The sequence below is a fragment of the Meleagris gallopavo genome, chromosome 8, assembly GCF_000146605.3.
Source record: "Meleagris gallopavo isolate NT-WF06-2002-E0010 breed Aviagen turkey brand Nicholas breeding stock chromosome 8, Turkey_5.1, whole genome shotgun sequence".
In the NCBI taxonomy this organism is placed as follows: Eukaryota; Metazoa; Chordata; class Aves; order Galliformes; family Phasianidae; genus Meleagris; species Meleagris gallopavo.
This window is the reverse complement of record NC_015018.2, coordinates 26933204-26960846: the sequence shown is the minus strand read 5'-3', so window position 1 is coordinate 26960846 and position 27643 is coordinate 26933204. Positions and strand designations below refer to the sequence as shown.

The window sequence follows — 27643 nt, the reverse complement described above, 5'->3', positions numbered from 1 at the left end:
GTGTTGATTCAGAGATCAATAATCTTCTGCTGGAGACATACTTGCAAAAACAAGCCACGAGGTTTCCCTGCACAATGCCATAGCACAAACTTGCACCAGCATTATCTTACAGGTCTGTGCTGCTCATCCAGGAGCCTACATGATACCACACACAGTCAACATTATGTAGCTCCCAAATGAAGGTCATTTACCCTAATGTCAAGTGGAATTTCTTTTATTCCTTGACAAAAAGTGTCGAACTCAGAATAAAGAGACAAGAGAAACAAAATGAAACTGAACAGTCTGCATATGAAAAACATATCTGAATGCTTTGAACATTTTCAGGCTGAAGCTGATGTTCCTCTGTGGCAAAAGGAGCTGAAGGGTACCATGGGATCACTGAATCTTTCTCTGCATAAACCACAAAGTCAGAAAGTCAGAAATGTATGGAGAAGATCTGACTTAGCAGGGTGAGGGTGGCTCCAGTTGTTAGTAAATTAAGCACAACACCTACACTTCACCTACTGTTTAATTAGGAAAATCAACATATTATTATAACAAAATAAATTTTTAACAATAAAATATCTGGATGAGTATTTCCCAGGTTTCTGTCATTTTCCCAGTGTTGCAAATGCTGCATTATTGCTTTCCAGAAATTCTTACTGCTTTGTTTCCAAAATGTCCTGAAAAGATTCATACTTTTTCCTCTCTTTCCATTTACAGTGTGAAGGCCCATCTGTGCTTTCTGCTACAAGCTACAAAACCAGAAGTTTCCCTGTCCTGGAAAAGGTGATTTTATCCAAGATCTTCAAAAGGGAGTGAGCCACGTGATGTAGGGATGCAGTCCAACCGACTCACGAGGAGCTCAGCAGAGAGAGATGAGGCACGTGGTAGGTAGTGTGTCAGTCTTGTGGTGACGGAGAGCTTCCCATGGGATCGCACCAGTGCTGATGCTATTGGTGAGTGAATGCAGTTGGATGAGTCACAACTCATAAGGGAGATCCAGATCCTTGCAGTTACCCATCTCCCTCGGTCCTAAAGCCTCGGAGCAGTGTAGGCGTATCACGTCCATCGATTGCAGAGGAGCTGAACAGCATAATGTGTCTCCCTATGGATTTCTGAGCAGATGTCTTGAACTCCAACCTCTGAAAAACAAAATGGGCGACTTTGAGATAACCCAGAAGAGAGGAAAAAGGGACAATATGAGGTTATCAAGAGCAAATAACCACACAGAGCACTAGACTTGCCCAGGTATACGGCTCACTGAAGCCAAAGAAAAGATCCTTCACGGTTTCAGCAGATCAGACCCAGACTTTTTGGCTGAGCGGGCTGGAGCTCTGCCTGCCTCCTGCCTCCTCCCAGGGTGAGTGAAAAGCAGCCCAGAGACAATAAGGCAAACCCGCCCTTTGATTTAAGCAAGGTTTGGCCAGGGCCCAGTGCAAGCCTCTGATGAGATCCATAGCTGTAAGTGACTTAGCCTGTGTCAGGGTGCAAATGACATCTCCGCCTGCCACGTGCACACCCTGCAACAGTAAAAATGTCATTAGATACTCCACATCTGAGGCAGAACACTTTTGCCAAACCCTGGCCCCATAGAATTTGGCATGACTTACAGAGATTAACCTATTAGTATTTATTATCGTTACTATTTAATATCGTTCTCCAAATTGTCAACAGGGGAGCAGAGAATGCGGGTAACCTGCAGGCCAATGAAATTTCAGGAGGAGAAAACTTCTGAGCTTCTAGAGCTGTTTCTCTCCCCTTGCTTTCCATGGAGTATGCCTGGCTGGCTGAGCCATGTGTGGAGCTAGGGTGACAGCCTGTGGCAAAACAGAAGAATTTCAATGTATTAATCCTTTTGATTTCCACTTTCTTTTGATCTTTTCTCCACTTCCTGCTTGTCAGGCCAGACAAAGGTAGTGAAGTTTGGGTCTCTACCATCAACTCGGCTTTGAAGGATGGACAGTTGGCAGCCTTTCTCCCTCTTCTTTCTCCCCTCTTGTTTCTATCTCTTTATCTATTAGGTGCTGCATTTAACAACAGTTGTTTGACAAGAAGTTCTGTGACATGGGTGATATAAGAGCCATGTCGTGGTAGGATCTTCTGGTTGGCAGGGCAAAAATCAGCTCTCTCAAGAGCAAGGCAGCAGCCTCTATAACAGATATTTCTAATAACACATGAAGCATGGTTTAATCCCCTCAAACGTTTATTCTGGGTCAGAGTTTTTTTCTTCTGCTGCTTCTTCCCTTCTTCCTCTTGAGCAGTAGAGGGCTTTATTATTCCTATTTTTTAAATCTATATTCTTTCTATACTCTACCCAAATTAATCAAATAAATTTTCTTTAAAGCGACACTAAATGAGTTACAGATGGTTTTGCCCTTTTACAGGTTGCAGAAATCACCCATTACAGTTCTTTTAATTTATCAGTGAGGGAAAATAAGATGGCCTCTTGCTCCCTTGGCAGTAATAATCAGAAACAGCCTATTTGGAGTTTAATTTACCCCAAATACATATTGATATTCACAATGAGGAATATGTGACCTCTCCGGGAGTCACCAATGGATGGAAGGTGGATAGCTTTTATAAAACCACCTTTAATAAAAAAGAGTGTTATATTGAGTATGTTTGGTGGTGTATTTAAGCATATGGTTTCCATATCAGGAACTAAGATGGCAAACACATGCTTTACCTTCTGAGTAACCTTTCTAGTACAGAAAGTACTCAGTCTTCGCAAAAAAAGAAAGTTACGAGGAATTTTTTTTTTTTTTTCTTTTTTTCTATTTTACAGTGGTGATTATATGGAAAAGCTGAAGAAATTTCACAAGGAATGCAAAATTTGTGCCTCTGCTTTTTTTTTTTTTTTCCCATATAAAGAGAGGGCGAGATTGAAATCTGCCCATGGGCTCCACCATGTCCTCTTGGTGGGAGCCAAAGGGAGACTGATCCTCACCACCTCAGGGCCAATTCTCACAATTGGATCCTCTCCTGCAGCTCCTGGCACTGTAACTACTGCCCAGAAGACAGGAACAAGAACAGGAACATGTGATAGGGCTGGCTCTGGAGAAGGGCTGCCTTGTTCTGCCAGTGATAAATCTAGTGGTCCCCTTGCTTTTTCATCACTTGCCTAATCCCGTGCCCTTCTTTTCATGTGCTGTAATTGCTCCCAGCTGCTCCCACAGCCCAACTGTGTGGAGACTGTGAACAAGGCCCCGCAGAACAATGGCAATGGCTGCTCCATGTTGCCTCCTGCAGTCCACATCTGCCCTGCTGTCTCCCATTTGGGGAGCGGGCTTTTCCCCCTGAGCTTGCTCCGTGCTGAGGAGGGTCCTGGGGGGCACAGTGCCCCTGAAACAATAGCAAATGTTATGAGAAAAAAGCAAAGCAATAACAACTTTGCCATCGCCAGGGAGAGAGAAGCCCTCAGGTGTTGATCCTCTTAGGCCCTGAGGTGACCAGAGCCTTCACCTTCTAACATGATTTCTTCCTCCCTTCCCCAACCGTTTTTTCCACCTGAGAAAGGCTGCTTTCTTTCCCCAGTTAAATGTATCTTTCTGGGTTGAATAAGACATATCTCATTAGAGGGGGAGAGGGGTTTAATGTGAACTTCAAGCTGCTATCTCCATGCTACAGCAAGGAGATTCCTAATCAGCACACTATATATTTTCTGTAATTGTTCTTTGAATTCCTTGTCTTTTCTGGCTAATTTCAGTGAAAGAAAACTGTGGTGAAATGTTCCAGTGTGTTTTCATAGGAACAGAAAAAAAAAAACCCTTTTGTTTATAAATGCAGGGTTATTTAAATGGTCCAGAGAATCAGCAGTTTTTACAGGTACACTGCTGAAATGTAGTACTATTTTTCTTTCTGAAGTGAGGCTGCAGCCAGGGAGCAGCTCTGGGAGGAAGCACAGGAAAGCGGTCCCATCTCACAATGTGACAGCTAGACCAAGTTATTTCAGATTAAAACACCTGGTTTCACAGTACCTTGACTGCTCAATCTATTTTTAAAACTCAAGATTATTTAAGTCAGGCTTCTACTTTTAAGCCCCTGATTTCTACAGGTGACACCGCCACAGCTGTTAAAGAGGTGGGATTTGTCACCCTGCCCCACACTCCGTGTGTGAAGTTTGTATTAATGTTTTATCCAGGTACAAAGGCATCTGAAGGATTTTAAGAGCAATTCTTCCACAGGAATGGCTTGAACGCACCTCTAGAAAGCAGGATGTGCTTGTTACTAGCAGCTGAGGACGGCTTGCTGAAAGGCTGTCAACATTTTCTTATGAGAGAGCATTACATACACTTAGTGAGTACATGTGCATATGTATGTATATATTTCTAATATGTACACAATGTTGTTTTTTGGTATTTATTTGAGGGAAGCTAGATGGTAGTGGGCAGTTCTTGCTGTGTCAGTTCTTATTTGCTCTCACATTCTGCTGTTTATGTGAATGCTCACACTGCCTGGGGGAAGAGCATGTCCTCTGAGGACAAGAAACCTCCTGAGGAAACGGAGAGGAAACAGGACAAGGACACACAGGGTCCAGAGGAGGGCCACAGAAATGACCCAAGGGATGGAACACCTCCCTACAAGGACAAGCTGAGAGAACTGGGGCTGTTCAGTCTGGAGAAGAGAAGGCTCTGAGGAGACCTAAGAGTGGCCCTGTCAGTATGTAATGGGGGGCTACAAGAAAGAAGGGGACAGACTCTTTAGCAGGCTCTGTTGCGATAGAAAAGGGAAATGGTTTCAAACTAAAAAAGAGGAGGTTTAGATTGGATATATATATATATTTTTTACAATAAGGGCAGTGAAGCACTGGCACAGGTTTTCCAGACAGGTGGTGGACATCCCATCCCCGGAGACATTCATTGTCAGTCTGGACGAGGCTCTGAGCACCTGATTGAGCTGTAGGTGTCCATTGCAAGAGAGTTGGACCAGATGGCCTTAAAGCCACCTTCCAGCTCAAGCCATTCTATGATTCTATGATTGTTCTCACTATTTCAGGAACTCTGCCTATAAGATGCCTGTGTGCCATCTCACCTTATTCTTGCAATCTTGTATTCTTGTGATCTTGTATTTTTTACTCAAAACACCTCTCTGCAAGTTTTCATTATTTGTTCTTGAGGTAGTACTAAAAATATCTCCTTTTTTTTTCCCTCTTCCTGAGCACTTTTTTAAAGAGAGCAGTTTTATTTCTTGCCCTGAACCTAATCTCACTGGAGGAGCAGAAAGCAACATGCTCACCTGTGTGTCCTACCCCTACTCTCCACTGTCTAATTTTGTCTCTGGTGCAGTTTCTCTTCTGCTGGATGACACATGAAGGCTATGTGTGTTCCAGAAGACCATCTGAACACAGAAGCACTTTTTTGGCTAAAGTGGGACGTGTCTCTGCACATCACACATTCCCTGTTAGGAATCAGGTCAATGTGCACCAAACTGCAGAAACTCCTAAAGTTGCAGATCGTGCCCTTTGCTACAAGGCTGCCATCTCCTTTCCCCTTCAAAACAGCTGAAGCATATGAAATAGCAGCTGTTGAATTTATTTTCCCTTTACACAGCCTCTTTCCAGTGGAAACTGGATTGATTAGTACCCATTTGATGGGTTTTGCTGCATTATGACACTAACATGTGGCAACATTTCAAACCAGGGCGGAGTTTCTTTAAAACAATCTTTGGTGACCAAAAAAAAAAAAAGAAGAGAAAAGGAAAAAAAAAGAAGAAAAAAGAAGTTTTAGCTAAGCAAAATGCATTTTAATATGCATTTCCCACAGCCCTGATGTGAGACGCATCTTCTAAGTGCAGTACATCAGCTCAGGTCAGCAGTTAGACTCAATGATCCTTATGGGTCTCTTCCAACTTGGCATATTCTATGACCCTATGATTCTGTTGCTGAGCTCACAGACCATGTGCAGCAGCCATCTGCAGCCTGACCTTCTCCTCCTGCCCCATTATGACGTCCACCTGACCTGGAGCAACCCCCCCCAGCCCTACACCTCACAGCCCCATCACACTGCATCCCAGTGCACTGCGGTGGAAGGCAAGGGAGGGGCTTCAAAGGCGCTGGTCGCACAATGGAGTTGGAGTAACTAGCTGCTGACAGATTTATAGGCTTCAGTCCAATTAAAGTGCTGTTTATTGCTTTTAGAAGGGGCCTGTTTGTTTCTAATTTTAGAAGTAGGTTAGGGAAGTGACTAGAATTGTGAGTACGGGACCTGAGATTTTTCACTAGGGCCGCTGCTGCTATTAATCAATAGGTGTTGTTGATAATTATTTAGCCTGAGATCTCAACCCACCATGGCAGAGCAGAAATTCAGGGCAGCACCCAAACAGCAGTGAAAGGGCTTTGCTTTGTCCTCTGCCCTGCTACATCTGTTGATTTTGGTGTGTGTTTGACCAGCCGCTTTCTAAAGAGCTCCCTTTGTCCCCCATGCATCTCTTCTGCTCTCTCAAGTTCATTCATTTTACGTGCTCCTTTTAAAGAGAATAAAAAGCATGCTGGTGTGGATGATCGGCCCTATCTCTGGCCAGCAGTGATAGGAACCTTGGGCCAGTTGCCAGAAGGAAGTGGAGAAATAACAAATTTTGCCTGAGAGATGAAATCAGAGCTGGAATCAGGATTCCTGTGTCGTGCCCATAAGTTAGTGCAGTTTTGCTGTGCAGTGGTGGGAAGCCCCTTTGATGTCAGTTTCCCACTGTCTAGAAAAGCTGCAATATAAAGTTACTGTAAAACTTGGTTATTTGTTTGTGCGGTACTTTGAGAGCCGCTGGTGAAAGGCGCTGGATAACTGCATGGTTCCCTGTGGTTTGTAAAACATGCATTGATCACCATTTACCAGAAGGCAATGACAGTGGGTATTTAACAGACAGAGGCTCGACCCAGGCACAACACACTCACATTTCCAGGTCCTGGGGAAGTTTATGTCCTGAATGTGCGTCCAAACCCAGCATCCGTGCAGAAGGCAGAAGGAAAACCACATCCCAGCATGCCAGCCTTGGGATCAGGAGGTCCCATCCCCTGCCACTGGAGTTTGACCTGAAACTGGGGCATCCCACAAGAGCTCATCTTGGATGGAGACCGCCAGAGCCCAGTGAGCCTAACCTTTCCTTCCCCTGCTCTGAGCCATCTGCAGTAATCCTTTAGCTGTGGACTGAAGACATAAGAAATAAACTACAGTAAAAAGATAAAAGGGAGCATAAATCAATTTCTGCGGTAGCTGAGGCTTGAAGTATGCCTAAATATCACTTAGATTGCACACTGTTTGGGCAGGGTTCCATCCTTTTATTACTTATCCACGTACAGGAGATTTCACTGACAATCTATTAAAAATATATATCTCTATTTTGGCTGAATCTAGATTTTTTTTAGCAGAAAACAAGAATATTTGATCTAAAACAGTTTTTTTCCCCCCAAAACTGATTTTTTTCTTTTCAAAAACAAGTAGAGGAAAGTAGGTTGTTTGATTTTAAGTTTCATAACAGCAATACTTTTCTCCTTCAAGGCAGTCTTTTGTCTATAGCTAATTTTTTTTGTCTATGTCTAACATACAGCATCTTCTTAGAAACCTAAGTGCTGTAAGCAGGATTCTTACAGAAAAATAGAAGTGTGTTAGGAGGGGAGACTATAATTTCACTTTTTTCTTTTATCCTAACAGACAGCCTCAGTGGGCTAATAGCCAAGAAGGTAGAAATATTAAAGCCCCCTGTACAGATCACAGCAGATGGAAAAGATCTGAGTTGGGCAAAATGCTCCTTGCTGAAAGTTGCTCTGTTACGTGAAACCATTTCAGGAGAGGAGAGCACCAGGAAAGGAGCATCATGCCTTTCAGACACATCTTTGTGATACTTCAAAGGAATTATTTGCAGTGTCAGTGATGTATATTGCTTCTAGCACTCTGAAAACCTTCCTTCCCAAATGAGGGTTGGTCCTGTGGGTCACTCTTAGGAGAGTATCTAAAATCAGGCCATTCTGCTGGGCTCGGAGCAGCAGACAGTACTGTAGTTGGAAGAAGGTTGAGAATACGTGGGAATGGAAGCCCCAAGGGGCTTTGGCAGTATCCCAAGTGGGATATTGCTGCCCTGTAATTCCCAAGTAGTTTGGAAAGATCTAATATGGAGCTGCAGAGCACCATCTGGGTTTTTGGTAGGGACAAGGTTTCTAGGAACCTCTCACTAGCTGTCATTTAAATAGACAGTAGGCAGGAGGAGAGTCACACAGGGGTTTTACAGGTTTAGGTATCGTTCAGCATTATCAAGGCAACTGTATTACTTCATGGAATGATTGGTCTTGTATACATCAGATGAATATTAATATTCATAAACTTCTTCCTAGTAACTCTTATTATAGAATATGATGAAAATAATAAATATGTTGAAGGAGCTTCCAGGACGTCATTTGGGCTCCACCACTGACTCATTTTGCAACCTTGAGTGAGTCTCTTAATGCCAGGTACCTCCTGTTTCCTCTCTGATGAGTTAACAAATGCAAAAAGACTAAGAAAAAGGAGAAAGCAGTTACATTTGTAGATAATTGGAGCTTATTTTCAGGCCAGTTGATGCCAATAGCCCACAGCCAATAGGTCATGTATAGAATCATAGAATTGTTTAGGTTGGAAAAGACCTCTAAGATCATCTAGTCCAATTGTCCTTCTACCACCAGTACTGCCCACCCTACCATGTCCCTTAGTACCACATCTACACATCATCTCCAGGGGCAGAGACTCCACCACCTCCCTGGGCAGCCTTTTCTCTAGTGTTCAATCACTCCTTTGGAGAAGATTTTCCTAATATCCAACCTGAAGGGAGAATTTGATAGAATCCTCTCTTCTGAGAGCATCAGAAATGTAAAAAAAAACAAAACAAAACACACACCTAAGTTATGCTCAAAGTCTAATTATATGGTGGGCTATATTTTACAGACACATCCTTGACATGGGCTGAGGTCCCAAAATTGAATACCAGAGGCTGCTGACACACTGAGCCATTGGAGTAATCATATTTTAAGTAAAATACAGACTTTTGTCAGTGCTTATAAATAGTGGGACTAGGAATACAAGAGTTCCAGCTCATAGAAAGCAACTTGATACATGGCTCATACCTCGAGCTTTGTTGAGCATAATCTCAATATGGCACAAGTCTGCTGATAAGTAATTGCGTGTATAGTTGTGAGTGCCTGTAAAGCTGTAGGAGAATTGCTAAGTCACAGCCTGAACCAATGATTGAGCACCTGGTTGGTGAAGGGACACAGCCAGCCCCACGAGCACAGGTGAAAACATGTTCCACCCCTCTCTGAGCCCCATTTAAGGACTGGCTGCCATAGGCGAAGGTTCTTTACCAGGAGATTCCTTCCTTTGGAATGTTTAGTTGGCCCTGATCTTTGGTGTGGGTAAGTAAGTCTTTCTTTCTTTAATTGGATTTTGACCATCACACTTTTTTGGGGTAACAGGGTTGGTTATTTATTATTATTAAAAAAAATAATAATCTCTCTCTTTAATAGAAAGAACTCAGTGGAAAGATAAGAAATGTTTTCCTGGGAACCAGAGGCTGACCTGGGCAGGCACAGAGCAGTAGGATCAGCTGCTCCAAGCCTGCCCCATGGGCTGGTGGGCAGGGGCAGGCACTGGGATGCAGCTCCTTTTGCCTGGTGTAATAATGCTGAACCAAATTAGAAACAGGGTGAATTTTCTGAGTGGATTTGAAATTGGAGTATTTTCTCCATGTGGAAAAAAAGGCTGTTTTTTGCGGGCGGGACCAAGGTTCTGGCAAAAGGGGAAGTATGCTGTCTGTAGTCAGGTTCAGCAGAGATTAATGAAACCCAATTAAAAAGGCTCACAAAAACAAAGTGATTCCATGCCTTTCCTTCCTACCCAGCTGCTATCCACCTTCTCTGGCACATTCAGTCTCTCCCTTTCTTACATATGAAAGAAATACAGCTCTGTGCATCAGCCTGTTGAATATTTTGGGTACTGCCACAAGAAATGAAAGCCATAAATATATATATCTCTGTTTGTGTATTAAATGCCAGGAAGATTAGTAAAGATTTCAGAAAAACAAGTTGACATTTGGCCTATAAAATAGTGTAAATAGTTTTTCCTTTGTGCTTTGACTTGGCAAAATATTGCATGAAAAGCTCAGAGAAGAAATATTTCATTTTTCCTGAAGGGAGGCAGGAAACTATTAACAAACAGTGCAGGAGCACAATGTCCTGATACGTTCTTTAAAAATTATCTCATAAAGGCACAAAAACGTGAGATCTGTACGTTAATACTAAATTTCTAGAATGACAAATGTTCTGGAAGGAACCACCCTCTCTTAAGCAGGATACAGACTAGATGACCTTTAAGTGCCCCTACCAACTCAAACAATTCTTTGCTTCTATAGTATCCATGTCATGTGGTTTTTAGTGGGCAATATTGGTGGTGGGTGGATGGTTGGACGAGATGACTTTGGAGGTCTTTTCCAACCTCAATGATTCTTGGCAAACTATGATATCATATTGTCAGCTCTCACCATTTCTTCGTGCTACATGTAAGGCTTTTCTCAACACTCCAGCTACTGGAAGCGTGCAATAAGTCATCTCAGATTTTGGTTTTTAAAGTAAAATTTTAAAAGTAAAAGTATCTTGAAAATATGGTAGAGATGGTAATCGCTTGCCAGCAAGCTATCAGCTTCCAACTAGATCATGGAGACTAGCTCTTGAAACCTCACCAGAGCCACCATTCTGATGTCCCAAAGCTCCCAGTGTTCTCTGTGCTGTGCCATTTCCAGCATGTTGTGAGCAGCTCCCAAAATAGGATGTCTGGGGCTCGCTGCATGCAGTCCCAGCTCATTGTTAAAAGCTAGACTTCTGCAGGAGGTGCAAACTGTGTTTTATCAGCCTGTATCACCCCAGTAACTGGGTCTAAACCTCCCATCTTGCAACTTAGTTGTGAGGGCCCTCAGCACAATCCTGTGGCAAACTGGGGGAAAGATAATAAAATTAAATTTACTATTGAAATAAAAGACAGAAGGCACAGTGGTTTTATTCACTAAAACCATCCGCTCCTCAGCTTACTGGAAGTTATTGTTGTGCTGCCAGTTTGCCATGGAACAGATGGACCAGATGCCATTGGAGTCTTTGGCTGGAGGAGTTGGTAGTTTGTTTTATATAGGCTCTGGAGATGACGTTGAGTGTTGCAAAAGTCTGAGACAAGATAGAGGGTGTAGAATCAAAGATGTCAGTGGTGTTAATGTGTAACTGGACGGGGTTTGAGAAGGTTTGGAGCTCTTAGGCTTGGATCTGTGGGAGCCAGGTTTTGAGGAGTCAGAAAGGAGCAGGCGTAGGAATGACAGAAAAAATAAACTGATAAACAGCATTTTGACTGTGGTAGAGCTGAGCTGCTCTGCCTGGGAAAAGCACAGAGAATTACAAAGTGATGTTTGGAACAAGAGAGTTCTGTTCCCTCTGTCTAGTTAGCAAACAAAGGAGGTGAGGGCTTGCAGAGAGGTAAGGGATCAGAGCCCATAAAGGAAATATCCCAGATTTGATCCTGAAAGGCAGCCCCAAGTATTGCGTGCTCCGAGCAGGCTGTTGGGTCCAGCCGACTGCATAACATGGGGCATCCAATGTGCTTGCTGCTCCAGTATAGACACATGGCCTGGACAGAGGTGACAGGAGAAAATCTGCTTTTGTGCTGTCTGCAACGAATGTGTACACAGACAGCTACTGGGAGGCAGTGGAGGACAGCTGTCAGCTTGGCAGAGGTTGATGTAAATCAGGAGGACTCTGCTATTAGTGCTGAGCTGGCTTGCAGCAGCTGAGGCCTTAGCTGAGCCACTGAAGTGGTAAATAGTGCTGACAGCAAGTTGTGACTTTGATAACCTTAAATGAACTCTATGAAGTGCTCACTTCTGAAGAGAATGTTGTTGAAACCTGGAAATGAGGCTCTCAAAGGTTTAACAGATTGGTCTGTTGTAGAGGGTTTGTTTAGAAACCAGATTCAGAGGAGTGCAGCATTGCCACACGTGGCAGGGCAACAGCATCCTGCTCCTTTGTGCTGCAATGGGGAGCAATCTCACGCAGCCCATGTCAGCACAACAGTGAGCTGAGGTAGGGTGATGGCGTACAGTTCAAGTGAATGGAAGATGATGACAAGCTAAAATTTATCTGAATAATTGAGAAATGTTGGTGTTTTTGCATTCTTGGAAATAAAACTGGCACACATTCTGCAGAAATTGCAAATTGGTGGGAACAATTGATCATGATGGGGCTGGGTAGAGAAATAGAGCCATCTCTTGTGGGTTTGAGCAACTCGCAGGCTGCTTCAGTAAATGAGTGGGCAGTGGCAGAAGCACAGCATAAATAAGAGCAGCACTAGCAGCTGAGTTTGGACCTATAGATTGGGCTGGAGGCATGGGCCTAGCTGGTCTGTGGGACCTGACATAAGGTGCGGGGAGGCTGCAGCTAATCCAGAGGAACAGATGTGTACCCAGCTCACACTTGATGACAATTGTAAATTTTGGGCTAGATTTAGCAAGAGGACACTCATGCCTAGATTTTATTATTTTTTTAGGTTCTTGGTAAGACATCCCAGTATCACATCTCTAATGGAGAATTAATATTCCTGTAGTGTCTCCCTGTCTTGGAACACCAATACTGAAACCTCGGAACTGTCATCTGGAACTGCAGGATACCAACTGCATTTCTCTGCTCCTGAGACTTGGGGACAGCCCTCAGGGCTGTGACAAAGTAGACACAACTGAGGTGACCACCTGATCTTTAATCTTCTTGGTGAGTAATTACCAAACTCAGAACATCTGCGCCATGCAGGCACCAATGGCTTTTTGCTGTAACCTCCCTTGGGATGAGAGATCATGGCACTGAGTTGGCTCATAGACCTCAACAGTTTTCTTCAGCATGAATCTGGAGTGATGAAGAACCAAAAGTTGTGCATCACCAGGCTCCTGCACTGTTTGTCCTGTCTGCAAGCCCAGGCTCCTCCTGTAACATCTGGGATGGTTGCTTCCTTGTAGAGAGCATGGGTCCAGAATCAGCCACGAATATCATGTCAGGATGCTCACACTCAAGGTGGAGTTGAGGCCTGCAGAAAATGGTAAAACTGTGAGATTGCACCTGGAAGAAGCTTTCTTGCAGATGAGTCTGGCAAGAGGTTCAGTGAGCAGCTGTAAGGAGACCAGCAGGAAAAAGCAGAAGTGGGCAGGCTCCTAGAAGTCTGGGAATGGTGGGCATGTCAAATCACTTGCTAAGAGAGCCCCAGAGTGCTCTGAGAGTTGTGAAAAAGGCAGAAACACCACTGATATCAACTAGTTCTCAGCTGGTTCTGTCAGAAAAAATAAAAATTTAGAAGCCTAGCTAATCCATAGCACTAAGTTTCTTACCTAACCTTTACTTTCTTAAGAATAGCAGCAGAAAATTCATGAGAGGAGGTTATTTTGCTAGTCGGAATCAGAAGCAAGTAAATTTTCTGCTGTGCTTGACTCCAGTGTTGGTTCATTCATTGCCACAGCCTTTGAGAAAGGAACTGAAAAAGAATTGGCTGCTTAGAATTACAATAGTGTTGATGGACACATTCCTCTATCATATTAAGGCTCCTCACCATCCCACATTCAATTCTTGGCCAGATCTAGCGAAGGACAGAGGCATCTGTGCGAAGAATTTCAATAGAATTCCAGAGAATTACAATGGAATTACACAACAGCACAGATAATAAAATTTGTGAGTTATTATGATTTATATTTCTGTGGGTTCCAAAAAAACAATCCCAGTGTAAATACTCCCAAAAAACCATTGGAGTCCACTCTCAGAAGAGGGGAGAAAAAAAAAAAAGACGAGCAGATCTTCTCAGTGTATTTTGTTTGTTCACTAACTGTTCAAAAATCAGTGCCATCCAGACATGCTGGAGGCACGTCATTCCTACCTGGGAGAGATTATGCGCTGGAGATGTAAGGTAGAGAAGAGCTATAAGGCTGGAGAGAAGGTGATGGACAAGGTTTCATTTAGCCTGCAGTATCTATGGGACAAGGACTGTCTTTTGCTCTGTTTATGCCATCCACAGCACAATTGAGGCCTTAGGGCTTTTAAGGCTTGACTGCAGTACAAACTATAAACACCAATAACACAATAAGGTCTCAGATATTTTAAGGTTGATTGTCTGGAGCACACTATTATTAATCCATCATGTGCAGTGTGAACACACTCTCTGTGCCTAAAATTAGAGTTTTTCTCAGTGTGTTCTAAAAGCTGTTTGCTTTTCAATTGCAGCGTGCAGTTACAATGACATGTAGACAATTCCTGTGTATATTGATACTGTCTTTCAGACTGCAAGTATGTTTACTGCAGGGGAATCATAAATACATTTCATTTTCTTTGCTGCAGCTTTATGCTGTATAAGGACAGAAACATTTATTTGATTATGAAACCCTGTTTTTGTATTTTTTCCAGATTTCTTGTTGACATGAAAAGTCTGTCTTTTGTTTCCCACACTGTTGGAGGATGGTAGCAAAAACATTAATGGATGTGGATCAATATCACTCACAGGCTGGGAGAGGAGGAAAAATATCCTACCCTTCACTACTGAAGTTTAATACCAACTTGCTGACCAATCCATGGCACTCATATTCCTGTCAGCAGATGTGGATTTTCCAGCAGCAAATAAGCCACTAATGGTACAAAGACTTTCTCGATATGGTGTAACACTTGACCAACCCAGGTCAAAAAATGAAGTCAACTCATGCAGTTGAAGTATCACATCAGGCCAAAGAGCTTTGTCTTTGTCATCTAGCAAGGACTGTGTATGGGGGACTCTTCTGTGTATGTGTTACAAACTATTGTTGGTCACTTTAACAGAGTAAGAAACCAGAAACATCAAGGAGGTCAATACGAACTGCTGTGAGCCTTCAAATGCAGAGGTCAAGCATACAATGAAAACAAAGCAAAGTTGTAATGCTAGTTGCAAGCTGCGTGGATAATCAATAGCAGAATGTGATTCCTTTTAATCGGGGGTTACTTTAGGTGGCACCAGAGGGAACAACAACAACAACAAAACAAAAAAACCCTGGAAGAATAAATTTGCTAATTGGAAGTTGAAATTCATGGCTGATAGCAGGCTCCCAGGAAAGAAGTAGATTGCATGCAGAAAGAGTAATGTTCAGCGACAAGTTCACAGCAGTTAGCTCACCAGTGAGATAGAAGTTCATACTAAGGTAATTCTTGTGAATTCTTTTACATGCTCAAAGCAGAACAAGGATATTGAAGTGCCCTATCTGGAGGACTCTCTACATGACACAGCATTCATGAATGAAAGCTCCCCAGTCTCAACTTCTGAATCGAACCAACAGCTATCCTAGGGGTAGTAAGATAGAAAGGTAACTATTTCCCAGAACTTGAATGGCTTTCCCCTCAAAAAAGTATTTGAGCAACTGTTCTTTTTGCATAAAACTGTCCTCAGCTGAGGTGAGGTGGGTTATTGTCGTAGTAGTATGTGTGTATATACAGTTTTTTTACCTAAGTTTTTGACATCTCCGAGTTGCCTCTTGCAGTCTCAGCCCATCCTTTGCAGCAGGCAGGGTGCTGGGTGAGCCATTGGGCTGCAGTGTGCAGTCACTCTGTTTTTTCCCCGTTCACTGTGGGTGCTGTCAGTTGGCACGTGGAGGCTCTCTGTTGATGAATGACTGCTGTGAAGCAGACAGGATGGAAACAGAGATGTTCTTGACATTCAGTCAGATCCTAATGAGCAGTTTTTTGGTCACCAATGGGCTGAAACATGCCCACTTCTTAAAAGCTGTTCTTTTTTTCATTGACGTGACCTCAAGTGACAACTCCCTCTCCTGAGATTTCCTCTGGCTTGATTTATAGAGTCTCAATTCCGGCTGCATGCTACTTGGGGCACAGACCGTGTGATGTTCCATGTGAGGTGCCCAGACAAATCAACAGCTTTAAAATGTCATATAGCAGCCCCAAAAAGACTTGTCAGAGCTGGAGAGGACAGATCCATTGCTTGCAGGCAAGGGGAAATGAGGAAATGCAGGAGTTGTGCTGTAGGAAAATCTCCAGCTAAACTGCTTTCTCCCATGTACGATTGCCTACTCTGAGCCTATTCAAGGAGTCTTTGGGAAAATACCTAAGAGGATTTTTCCTTTCAGATTAAGTGATTTCTGGATGATTTTACCCACAGCATATCAGCAGGGGGTGAATTTAGCTGCACTTTGCACTAGTGAAAGAGAGGCTCATTCTTTTCAAAATCATCCACTAAATTAATGAAGACATGAACGTACATTACGCTTATTAAACCTATTTAGCTTATTAAAGGCTCCTCTCTCAGATCATTTCCTTCTGTGTGTATCTTTGCATCACAGGCTCTTCTGTTTGTAATTTCCGAAGTTAGGGAAAAAAAGATCTTTTTAAGGCATTACCCTCAGCTTTCAGCAGTCAGAAACTGTATGTACAGTAGTCAGCCTGAAATCCCATAGAAAGATGAAAGACCTTGCTGTGCTCAGTTAATGCAATAATGATCACTCTTTTGCTCAAATATAATATGAGGTGAGTGCCACAATTAACAAGGAATAAGAATCAAAATGCAATGTCAATTTCTGTTTTGTTGTGTTGAATGAATTACTAGGATCTTCATGCTCTGAAACTTTGGCTAGGATCATTCTACTCTCCTGAGGAAAATAAAATGTTTGGTCATTGCCAGTTCCTTTGACTGCCATTGTTTTCACTGGTTTTGGGAACAGATCCTTATTTTTGCTTGATTTCTAATTCTCTTTTTCACCCTTCTAGCTAATGAATAGAGTGATGCAAAAAATCTGTAAAGCAATATTGGAAGGATGCTGCACTGAAGGAAAACAAGGAAGCTGCAAAAGTTACAGGAAACTCATTTTCTGAGGACAAAATGCAAAAATATTCTACAGGAATGTTGTCCTTATGGTCTGAAAGCAAATTTGAGTGATTTGGGTATGGGAAACTGAGGGGTGGGCAGGTGCTCTTTTTCCTCCCATATCTATAGATATTGAGCTTTTCTGCTGTTTCGGGGCTGAGATTTCCAAATACTTTCATCAAGATTTCGTGCTGCTCAAAGCTACTGTTCTGGTCAGAAAGACAACGGCACCTCCGCTGCAGAGCCCAGAACTCCACTTAAAATATCATGATACAGAGTTTATGAATCTGCAGATAGTCCAGAAATTAGGCCCCTTCCAGCTGTTCCCATTGATGTGATGAGAAAGTAGGACATTCTTTTGCATTCCTTAAGCACCTACTGTATATTTGTTGAGTAGAATTTAAAAAGAGCTCTCCAGCCCTATAAATGATGATGGCTGTCAAGCAGCCTTGCTAGCATATTGACTACCTACAGTGTGAAGTGGGAGTCTTCCTAATCCTGCTCCCAGCTCCTCACCTGCAGCAGCCTTTATGGAACAGGAGAGCCAGGAGCTGGGCTTCTTTCTCTGCAGCTGCAATAGGACTTTGCTCTGGATCTCATCTGCAGCACTTTGTATTTAGGGACCTTGCTTTAACTTTTTACTTGTTTTTCCTTTCTTTTTTTTCTCCTCTTTTTTTCCCCCCAGCTACACTTCTGTCAAATCCCAGTTTCCATATGAAGGTTTGCACCGAGTTGAGTGAAAGCAATTAGATAATCTATTTGTAACAAAATACTTTTATTTTACTTTAGTAAACTTAGTGCTTCCTTGTAAAAACAAACTCTTTAATTACTCAGGTGTGACTACTCACCATATTAAATCACCATACTACCTCAGCATAATAATACAGTTCTTTACAATTTCATTTTAGAATCACTCTTCTTTTGCTGGCATTTAATTTTGCACAGGAGTAACACTATCATAAAAGAGCCCAGGTGCAAAAATATTGTGTTTTTAGTAATGATGTACTATCCATTACTATTAAAAACTAGAAAAACTATCAGCGCTGCTTCATATCGACTGGGATTACTTAGCTTAAATGTTTAAAAGGAATCATTTAAGAGCTCTGTTGCAGCACAGGTGCCTGTGCACCTCTTCTACACCTGGCCATTTGACACCTGGCCATATACTTTCATATGTGAGATTTCAAACTTTCTCCCTGGTAAATATATTTCTTTTAACATTTCTGCTCAAAATTGCAAACACAAAGCTTTTGCAGTAGGGAAGAGGAAGGGCAAGAATGAGTTGCGTGTTTAGTGAATGCCGTTTTTACAGGTTTGTACCCTTAGTTTTTGGATGATGATTTGCCTTCTTTAGGCTCTTTTAACAGGAGAAATTACAACTATAGTAGCTTGCAGTTCTTCTGTCTTCATTTGCTGTGGTATTGATTCTTTATAATAGAACTAGAAAGACGTTCAGCTTCACTGAAATCTATAGCAAGACGTGCTAGAATTAATCTCTCCAACCTTCAGCAGTGCAGTTTAGCAATCAGGTAACCAGTAGCTAGGTGACTAGGTATATATTTTCACACATGGAGAAACATAACCTCGAGGGAATGATTCGTGTCATTCTGATGTAGGTTTTTTTTACAGAGTAGAAAACACCTGCAATATGGTTATATGCTGCCATACAATCGGAGCTTCATTCCTCAGGCAGAGATGTTGGAGGAAAGGAGAAGGAACTGCAGTTCTCTGTCCTTTGCCATTCATCCAGAACTCCGTAGCTTTCAGGTTTGAATCTTCGTCTCCATTCTGCTGGCCTTTTAGCACATCTGGATCTCTGAGATTTCTCTTTATGTAAAAATTGCCTTTATTTTTTTTCTCCTTGATTTCTCTCAAAGTTTCTGCATGTTCTTATCTGCAGCTCCAATCTCCATTTGCTGCTCTTATTTTTGAGCTGCAAGTGGTTTGCATGGTGGTTTCTCCTGTCATGTTTTTATCAGGCATCCTCCAGTAACAATCCTGCTGTTTTGCCCCAGGTTCTGTTTACCTTCTCTATCTGCTCTGGTCCTCATGTTTTAAGGCTGTTGGATTTCTCATAATTGCAAGGTTTGGGCCTTTTTCAAATGGTTGGTTTTTTATCTTACTGAATGTACGTTTCTATTTTCTCCCTTCATTGGTCTGTTCATTTTTAAAAGTCTTTTAATCAAATGAAAGGAATTAAAAATGAGGAGGGAAAACCCAAGAATTTAAATTCCAGTCTTTTTTTCTACCACAAAGAACCAAGAATTCTTTCTATTTAAGGCAGTCACAGATATTATCATTGTGACTGGTTTCCATTAACTTTGTAAGTAGAAAGACATTTAGCAAAGTTGAAAGCTGTCTCTTATGTGATGACAGACTTTGCCTGGTTTAGTATTTTTACTGGTTAACTACCAAATCCTGAGTCTACTGCTGTCTATGGCCAACATTTAGTGTTCACTAAAAGAAACACAACTTAGAAATATATCTTCCATACTAAGCTTTTGAAAACACATAGTATTTTGAGTTAGAGAAGCAACAGTTCTAACACGTGAAAAGAACTGTTACCAGAAGGCCTCCTTGAGAGAAAGAAACAGAAGAAAAAGATGCAAAGAGTCAGGAAGAAAGCACGATACATAGTCAGCTGCCTCCTCTATATACAAGACAACCTATTAATACTCATTCATACAACTAAAGCAGCACGAACTGGTTATATGGATTGACAAACTGGTTAAACCAACAATGGCTCCATGTTGGGATGCAGTAACGCCAAGTGGGATTTTGTTTCTGGAAGTCAAGGCACAGTTGGAACTCTATAGCCTTTGCCATCACTGTGGTACCGTAGCCTAGTTAGTATTCAACAAAAGAAGTCTCAGCTGGACTTTCCCATTTCAATTCACACAAGTCAGGTTTGGGTAGATCACTGAGGGGAGAGAAAAGCTTCTCCAGTGTTCCATATCTTATCTGTCTGGATTTTCTTTTTGCAGTTTCTTGGGAAGACTTTTCTAATACAAAAGTTCTCTGATGTCCTTCCGTGTTGCTTCTTCCTTTCACATCCGACCTTGTAGGATCATTGGATGTCTTGAGCTGGAAGGGACCCACATCCTCAGGCGGCTGCCCATCATCTTGGCCTGCCCTTGAGCCCCTGGGCTGAGGACTCTGAGAGGACTTGGTCAAACCTAATGTTATCCAACACCTTCTGCTCTGCAAGACTGCAAATCTGGCTTTCAATCTTCACCCTTGCTTCTACTCAGGTACAACTGTTACTATTTTCACTCTTAGTTTAATATTGGAGAAAGCTTTCCCTATTTAATCATTGGAAACAGAGAATACATAATGTATTCAGAACTGTGAAAACTTAATTCTGGTTAATTTTTTACTCTCTGAGAAAAGTCATTATGACTGATCTTTCAATCGAGAACACCCATTTTGTTTATTTTTAACGTTCCTTTTATTATGTTATGAGCTTCTTAAGGATAATGAAATAATTGCTTGTCTCTTTGATTGATCTTTGTCTTGAATGGAAGCTTTAATAGTGTTATTTCTAGAGCAGGCTTACAGTATAATACAACTGAAGGAATACATGACACTAAAACACTTTAAAGCACGTGTTCCAATAATTAGACCTACAATCCTTGTCAGCCAGAAGACTGTACAGGGAGGAGTTCCTGTTACAATTTATGAGGAAAGAATTCATGCTATTTTGCTTAATAAAGCAAAAAATATTACTAATGACATTTATTAATAGTTGTAGCAATCTGTGAACAAACTCCTTCTCCAGACAGCTCTGGAAAGACATTCACATGCTACAGAGAAATCCCAAATTCTCAAATCCAAGTTTACTTTTTAACACTAAAACATGTCAGATGTATGGTAACTTGTGATCTAAGTTCGTCCTGCGTGAAAGATTTTGAGACATCTGGAATTGTATGCTCCTCCTGGATCTCCTGCTGAAGACCCAGCTGTTCCCTGACATCTCAGTACCCCTGGTTCCCTGTCATCAGGACCAGCACCTGGTCAAGAGCATGGCTTCATCTACACTGAGTGCAAAGTGGAAGCTGACAAACTGCACAGATTTGCAAGAAAATTCTGGAAGGCTCTGAAAGTAATGCCTCCTATTTTATTATGTTGGCCCATGATATCGGAGGTACAGCAGTGGAGGCTGAACCTTCCCATCTCAATATTCACTACATTTTGTGGCCGTGTGATGGCAGCAGAGAGGCAGTCTGTCACGATAATGTCTGACTCGGAAGCGTGGATGAAGAATGAAGAGTGGATGTCAGCACAGTGAGGATTGAGTGATGCATTTCAGCAGTGGTTGAAATATAATAGCCAATCACATAAGAGATACCAGGTTGCCTGAAGTTTAGAAACAAATTCATGTTTTGAGGACTAATTAAATGTCTTTAAAATCATTCAAGTTTTAATAACACTCAATGCCCATCTCTTGCTCTCAAAAATGAATTGCATTTGCATCCTTGGTAAACTGGATGCTTCTGTGCTGTAGCAGTAATCATTGTTGGAAGCTTTTATTCAGCCTTAAAGCAAAGGAGAGCATATGCCTTACTAGCATATCAAGGGAAAGTAGTAGAGAGGAGTACTTTAACAAGATACAGGCTCTCAGAAGAGTTCTAAAGTATACAACTCTGTGATGTCACACGGTGGAGGAAACTTTGACATAATTGGGTATCTGTGAAGAGTGGATATGCGTACATGCAAATTAGAAGTGGAAAAGAAAGGAACAAGTGAAAACCAGAACCTAGATCCACATTTTTTTCAGCTTGAAATACAGCTGTGTTCCTGTACTTATGATTAGAGCATAAGTGAGACTGTAGGCCAGCTATATGATATTGTACAGGCAGGAACCTACTTGTCCCTCAGAGAACTGGTCAGAAAAGTATTTAATCCTCAGATAACGACTCACAAAGCCTTTAGGACACAAAGATGAGGGTAAGGCAAAAGCATGGGAATAAATAACTTTCTGAAATGTAATATCTTTCCCATCTTCTTTAACCTGAATTCCCAATGACAAGACCGAGATCCCAGGTAATCAAATTATTCAGTTTCTTTTGGTTGTATCATTTTGTTTTTGTCCAGTTGCAATCACATTCAATTTAAATACCTGGGCTTTGGCAGAGAAGGGTAGAAGGGTGAAATTTTTTCACTTCTTTGAATCTTGAACCCAATCATTTTTCCTTATTTAAGATCAGTGAGATCACTTAGAGGCTTGTCAGCTTGGTTGGACTTCGCTGGGAACACAGCCTGCCCTCTGACATGGAGGAAGGTAGAAGCGAGCCAGGGTGCTCAGGATGCTCTGTGAGGAAGGAAAAGCATTGTGGAATCTCTTTCCAGGTGCTGAGTTTGTTTCCTAAGGAACCAAGTTGGATCACCCAATAGCTGCTACATGGCACAATCATTCATTTTTAATAGTGTGATCCCAGCATTATAATATTGTGTATAGCCCAATCCTCAGATGGAATACAATCATGTTGTAGCTCATTTTTATATCAGATGAGGATTCACTAGAGACAAGGCTCTTTAGCATCCACCCACACGTGGTACTAACAGTGAGAAACTTGTTTCACAAGGTCTTAAAGCATGGTGCGGTAACCTGAGAGGAAAAGTGAACCTAAGAGAACCTTGAGAACCTAAGTGAACAGGGGGGATGTAGTTAATACTTTGTACTTTTCCAAGCTGAAATTGTGGCTTTTAACATTTCTGTTTGTGAGAGTTTGGGCAGCTGGCTGAAGCTGGCTAGCATTACTTTTGAAGTATGGATCTTCTATTTCTATCAGAGGAGTCAAGGCTACAGGCACATCTAACAAGAAACTCGAGCCTGGGACTATCTGGATTTCTAAGTTCAGGATGGAAAAGGGTATTGTCGTTGTTTTTCAGGATGCTTGTAAGCCTACGTTAGTAAACACAGATGACGGCAATTAAGGCTTTGGGAGAATCTTGGCACGTTGGAACTGACCGCTTTTCTGATTGAGAACTGAGATAGTGGGAGAACCCTTTATCCCCTGGTTGAGCAAGAACATCTTGAATCTGTTTATCTGTGTATGAAAAAAATTAATTAAACCTCTACAGGCTGGATTCCTCAAGGATGATAAATGCTCAGCTGGCTTTAGGATCCTGCACAAAAATATGAGTTAACCTGGAGAGCTTTTGGATTTCAGATAAAACTGAGGGGCAAGGCTATGAGGCACACACAATGAAACATCACCACTAGGAGGTCACATTTTTTTCCATGTACAGAGCTGGCGAAAGCACTCAGTTGGGTGATTTTTGCTTTGTGTTATTAATAAACTCAACAAATGTACCTTTTTCATGCACTGATCAGATGCCCCAGCAGTCACACATCCACATTTCCTGGAGAATGGGAGCTGAGGAAGTACCCACAGCTCAGTGGAGACACAATGCTGTTCAAGTTTCGAGTTGCTTGAATGATTCGTGCTTTCCCTCTCATCCCACCATTCCCTATACAGCAACACGCTGATGATAGTTACCTCCCAGAGGCTGGATTCAAATGCCTTTCCCCAGAGAGAACTGAACCTGCATCTCCCACATCTTGGCTGAGTGCCTTAAATGGTAAAAGATCTGGATATCCTCTTTAGTGCTGTAAACCTAGGCCAAAAATAGTTTTCAGCTGCAACTATATGACTAATTTGACCTGAGACTACTTCTGTAGGGCAAATATTTTATTCACAGAAAAAAAATACTTGCCCTCCCCTATGAAGGAGATAGAAGAGAGAAAGCTGTGCTACAGCAAATGAGCCATAAGATCTTGTAGAAAATGTTAGGACTTGACACTAATATACAGCACTTCTTCCCAAGCTAGAGTTTGAGAAAGCCAGAGTTCTCCTCCCCATCTCCTTTCACACATAGCTATATCACTACTTACATGCTGGTTGCCAGAATATCTCAAAGTCACTACCATACTTCCAAAAACCAAAGTGAGATAATTAATATATACATTTCATAGCTGCAAACCCAGAGAGATGGTGCAGGTAGGTGTCTGAAATATGCAAAGTACTTCCAAAAAAAAAACAAAAAAACCCAACCCAAAACATGCAAATTATTTAGCTTCCTACTCCTGTGTATCACAACAACAACTTATGGGAAGTGTGGGGGCAGAGGAACAGAGCTTAAACTACCACTTTGGAACACCAATTTCTCAGTTTGTTTCTGCTACATCGATGCATTAATAGTTTCACACAATGAGCTGAGATGTTTGCAAAGCACTTTGTTCTGTGCTGCTTCAATGGGTAGAAGTACTGGTTCTAGGTTTTAAAAGGCATTTCAAGTTAGGCTCCTAGGATCACATTCAGACATGAATAAATAATCTAATTTTCACATTTGCTATTCAGCAGCTTCTCATAGCATATGTGGTTGCAGCTGCAGGGCCAATATTTTTGTAAGTCAGGATACTTATTCAGGGACTTGAATGCGGGCTTGAGATGAGTATTTGCAAAGGGAGCTAGGTGCCCAGTTTCTATTGAGAAAAGATTTAGGAGTTTCACAAGCATAACTTATAGGTGTCCATTAGGTAAATCTCAGCTTTGCTGTAAATGCCTCTGGATTCCTTAGATTTCATTTATTTGGCAGCCAGGCATCTAGCTCTTTTGTATGATCTGAAATAAATTTACAGAGTTCTGTATAACTTCTGTAGTCTTTCTCTGGAAAATGAATAAATCATTCAAATGGAAATACTCACATAGCTGGGCACATATCCAGATACAGTATGCCTAGCTTAGTGGCAAAAACTTACAGCACACATCCTGTATTGTCAAGGACACTGAACGTTTTGGCTGCCCTAATAGAAAAACAATAATTCAATCATGTATTATAAAGGAATTTCCTGGAGACATTTGGCTTTGCTCAATCGCCCTATTAGATTTGTTCTTAATGTGGAAGAACGGCCCGCTAAATTCGTTACATACATTAGACCAGCTATGTTTATTTCTAGATGGGTTTTCATAAGGTGGTTGAAATGCCTAAAAATACATTTTGAAGATGCTTTTATACATAATAACAACAGCACAGTCTTGCACCACTGTATGCTCAGTAATTGTTTCTCACAGTGGAGGGACACATTTAACACAACTAGCTGTAAGTATTTTATAAATCAACAATAACAGACCCACTGGGTTGGGATCATTGTTTTATTTTGCTGGCAGGGACCTGCAGTATGTCAGATGTTATACAAAGACAAGAGAGAATGTGTGAGGAGATAGTTATGCTAATATTTCCCCCCTTCCTCTCTGGAGTAACTGCCTTAACATCACACAAGTTGATGTGTCCTCAGCTGTTCCAAATTACCTACACCTGTTGGATCTGGCACATTAAATAAATACCCAATGAAACATAACTGCTAAAACCCTTTTCCTTAAATGTTCTTAAAGACCAGCATCTCACTTGTTTGTAAAGACTGCCTTATGCTGCTTGACTGTCTTCCAACAGTAAGCCCACAGATGTCAGTGAGCTCTCAGAGTTCACAGGGGACAGTTTAACTTCTCAGGATCTTTTAGATGTTCCCAGTCACCCTCATCTCATGAATCTGCTGCTCCACTCGGCCCTGGAGACCTGTGCTGATGTGGCTAGTTGGCCAATGGACCAATTGTCACTTCACAATGGAGTTTCAGGCCAGAGGGAAAACTTTCTCTGCAGATGTTCATCTCACAAAGCAGCTGTTCATACACCATGCCTTCCATCCTCATCCCTACAGCCAGCCCAAAGCTCACCCTACGACATGCCCCATACCACCCATTTCCCTCCAGGAATGCCCATGTGCAGCAGGCACTGTGACGCAAAGTGCCATGGAATCATTCAGGTTGGAAAAGATCTCTAAGATCACCAAGTCCAACCCTAACTCATCCTGACTGTGCCCACTAACCACGGCTCTCAGTGCCACATCTCCATGTTTCTTGAACAACTTCAGAGACAATGATTCCACCACCCCTTTGGGCAGCCTGTGTCACAAGCCTCATGGGACAGGTCCTCCATAACAGAATCAGGGATCAGTGCTGTTTCTCCCTCACCACCTGCATTTCAACTGTCCTGCATCCCTACATCCAGGAATTTTTAAGAAGTAACAGCTCATGTGATTTTGCAGTTCCTTTCCATTTCACATGCTTAGGGAGTTCCTCCTGTGGAAATTCCTGATCACTGATTTTTTTGCATGGCCAAGCGTGTAGCAGAAATGTTAAGTCGTGGCTTGAAGCAGTGATTGAGCACCTAGTGGAAGGCAGGGCCAACCCAGGGGAGCTCAGGTGCATGCAATGCAATGCAATGCACTGCACCTGAGTGACCAGAAGGGGTGAAGCCAGGATCCACCCCTTCCCAGATCTCATTTAAGGGTTGGCAGTGGAGATAAGGCTGTCTTTCAGGCAATCTCTACTTACCTGTAGCCTTCAAAGGTAAGCAGTTTTTCTTCTTTTGTTTGATCTGGGAATACCAGGCAGTGCCTTGCTCAGCTGGATGGGGATGGGTGCTGCAGGGGTGTCAGTTCACCTGTCTTGCTGTTCCATCAGTAGAACCTGAAAGGTGGCAGCTTCATGGCAGCAGACTTAATGGTGCAAATGCAGATGTCCATCAGTTACACAGCTTCCATTGACTGATTGCAAGCTGTCAGTTTAGCAGTGCTTTGTGCAGAGAAAGGCTTACTATTTTTGGATCTGTCACAAAAACACTTCAAGTTGTCACAGCGCTTCTGTCTGAGAAGAAGCAGAGGCATCCAACACTTCAGCAGTGCCAATGCAAATAGTTTCTTAATAAGTTTCTTAATAACCTACTCTGACATTTCCCATAATGATACCCCTGGACCTGGCTTTGCACTCCGGAGCACATATGCTATCACATTTCAAACATATTTACACTTCATGTGTACTCAAACATGCCTACTTTGCTTTCATACATGTAATACAGTACCACTTTCCTTAGTCTACAAGGTTTCTAACTTCACTAGTGCATGTGTGTGCCTTCTGCATGCTTAGAATCTATAACTATCCAATGTGTGCCAACACTGTCTAGGAAGGAATCTGAGTTGGGTAATGACTGGAGGCCAAGCCTGGAGCTGTGAGATATACCTGCAAAGCACTGCTGTGCACGTGGAGAGATATGTGACATTCTAGGCTGCTGAGGGGCAGCCCTGCAGCAATCCTGCACACTGCTTTTTGGGAGCATCCCTTGGGCATCCTTTTCCATGCCTGATGTGACTTAGTTGTAGTTTAATGCAATGTGTGTTTGAACTGCCTCTGGAGGATTAGCAAACATTAAAACACACATATCATAATATTAGTATGTCTATGTATATTTGTATAGACGGTAAACTCCTCATCTAACAGTTCCAAACCTTGCGGTTGGGAATATCACAGTTATTGAAAGCTCAGAAAGGACAAACACAAGTTCTATTTATAACACATTGCTGTTTGGTCTACTGTGGTGCTGCGTCTCCTGCTCTTAGAGCCCTCAGCCCTTTGTTTTGTGCTGATGGAAATATTTTCATACAATTTCAGATGTCCCACAGGGATGGTTCATTGTAGTTGTTACATTAATCATCCCTTCCTTAGAAGTTGTAATATCTCTAACTCTAGGCCTGTGATGATAGTCATCCTCCAGCTGTACATCCGTACATTCCTAATTTTCCTCACCTTTCTTCTGCCAGAATCCTCCTTTTCCCATCATTTATGATATCCAAAGCAAAAAATGAGGAACTGAAGTTAGGATTTCAACCAGATATTCTCTTATGAAGTCCTTCTGTAGAGCAGTTACTTACTCTGTTTACAAAAAGTGGAGAAAAAAAC

The 27643-nt window shown here is 42.1% G+C and overlaps 2 long non-coding RNA genes across 5 annotated transcripts; one reads left to right on the top strand and one right to left on the bottom strand.

Moving 5' to 3' along the window:
• The first annotated feature begins 215 nt into the window (after nt 1-215).
• Nucleotides 216-20578, top strand: LOC104912029. 4 transcript variants are annotated; one of them, XR_004160547.1, is made up of 5 exons: nt 5690-9355; nt 12522-12739; nt 14411-15333; nt 18474-18611; nt 19910-20578. It is a non-coding gene; the product is annotated as an uncharacterized LOC104912029 (long non-coding RNA). The 4 variants fall into 4 exon arrangements; XR_002117290.2 differs by lacking the exons at nt 18474-18611; nt 19910-20578 and adding an exon at nt 16748-18465 and having other exon boundaries at nt 5693-9355; XR_004160548.1 differs by lacking the exons at nt 5690-9355; nt 18474-18611; nt 19910-20578 and adding an exon at nt 216-938 and having other exon boundaries at nt 14411-16660.
• On the bottom strand, nt 12474-27637 carry LOC109368861. The gene is made up of 3 exons (XR_002117291.2): nt 27491-27637; nt 26243-26554; nt 12474-13049 (listed from the first exon to the last, which is right to left on the bottom strand). It is a non-coding gene; the product is annotated as an uncharacterized LOC109368861 (long non-coding RNA).
• Nucleotides 27638-27643: the final 6 nt, after the last annotated feature.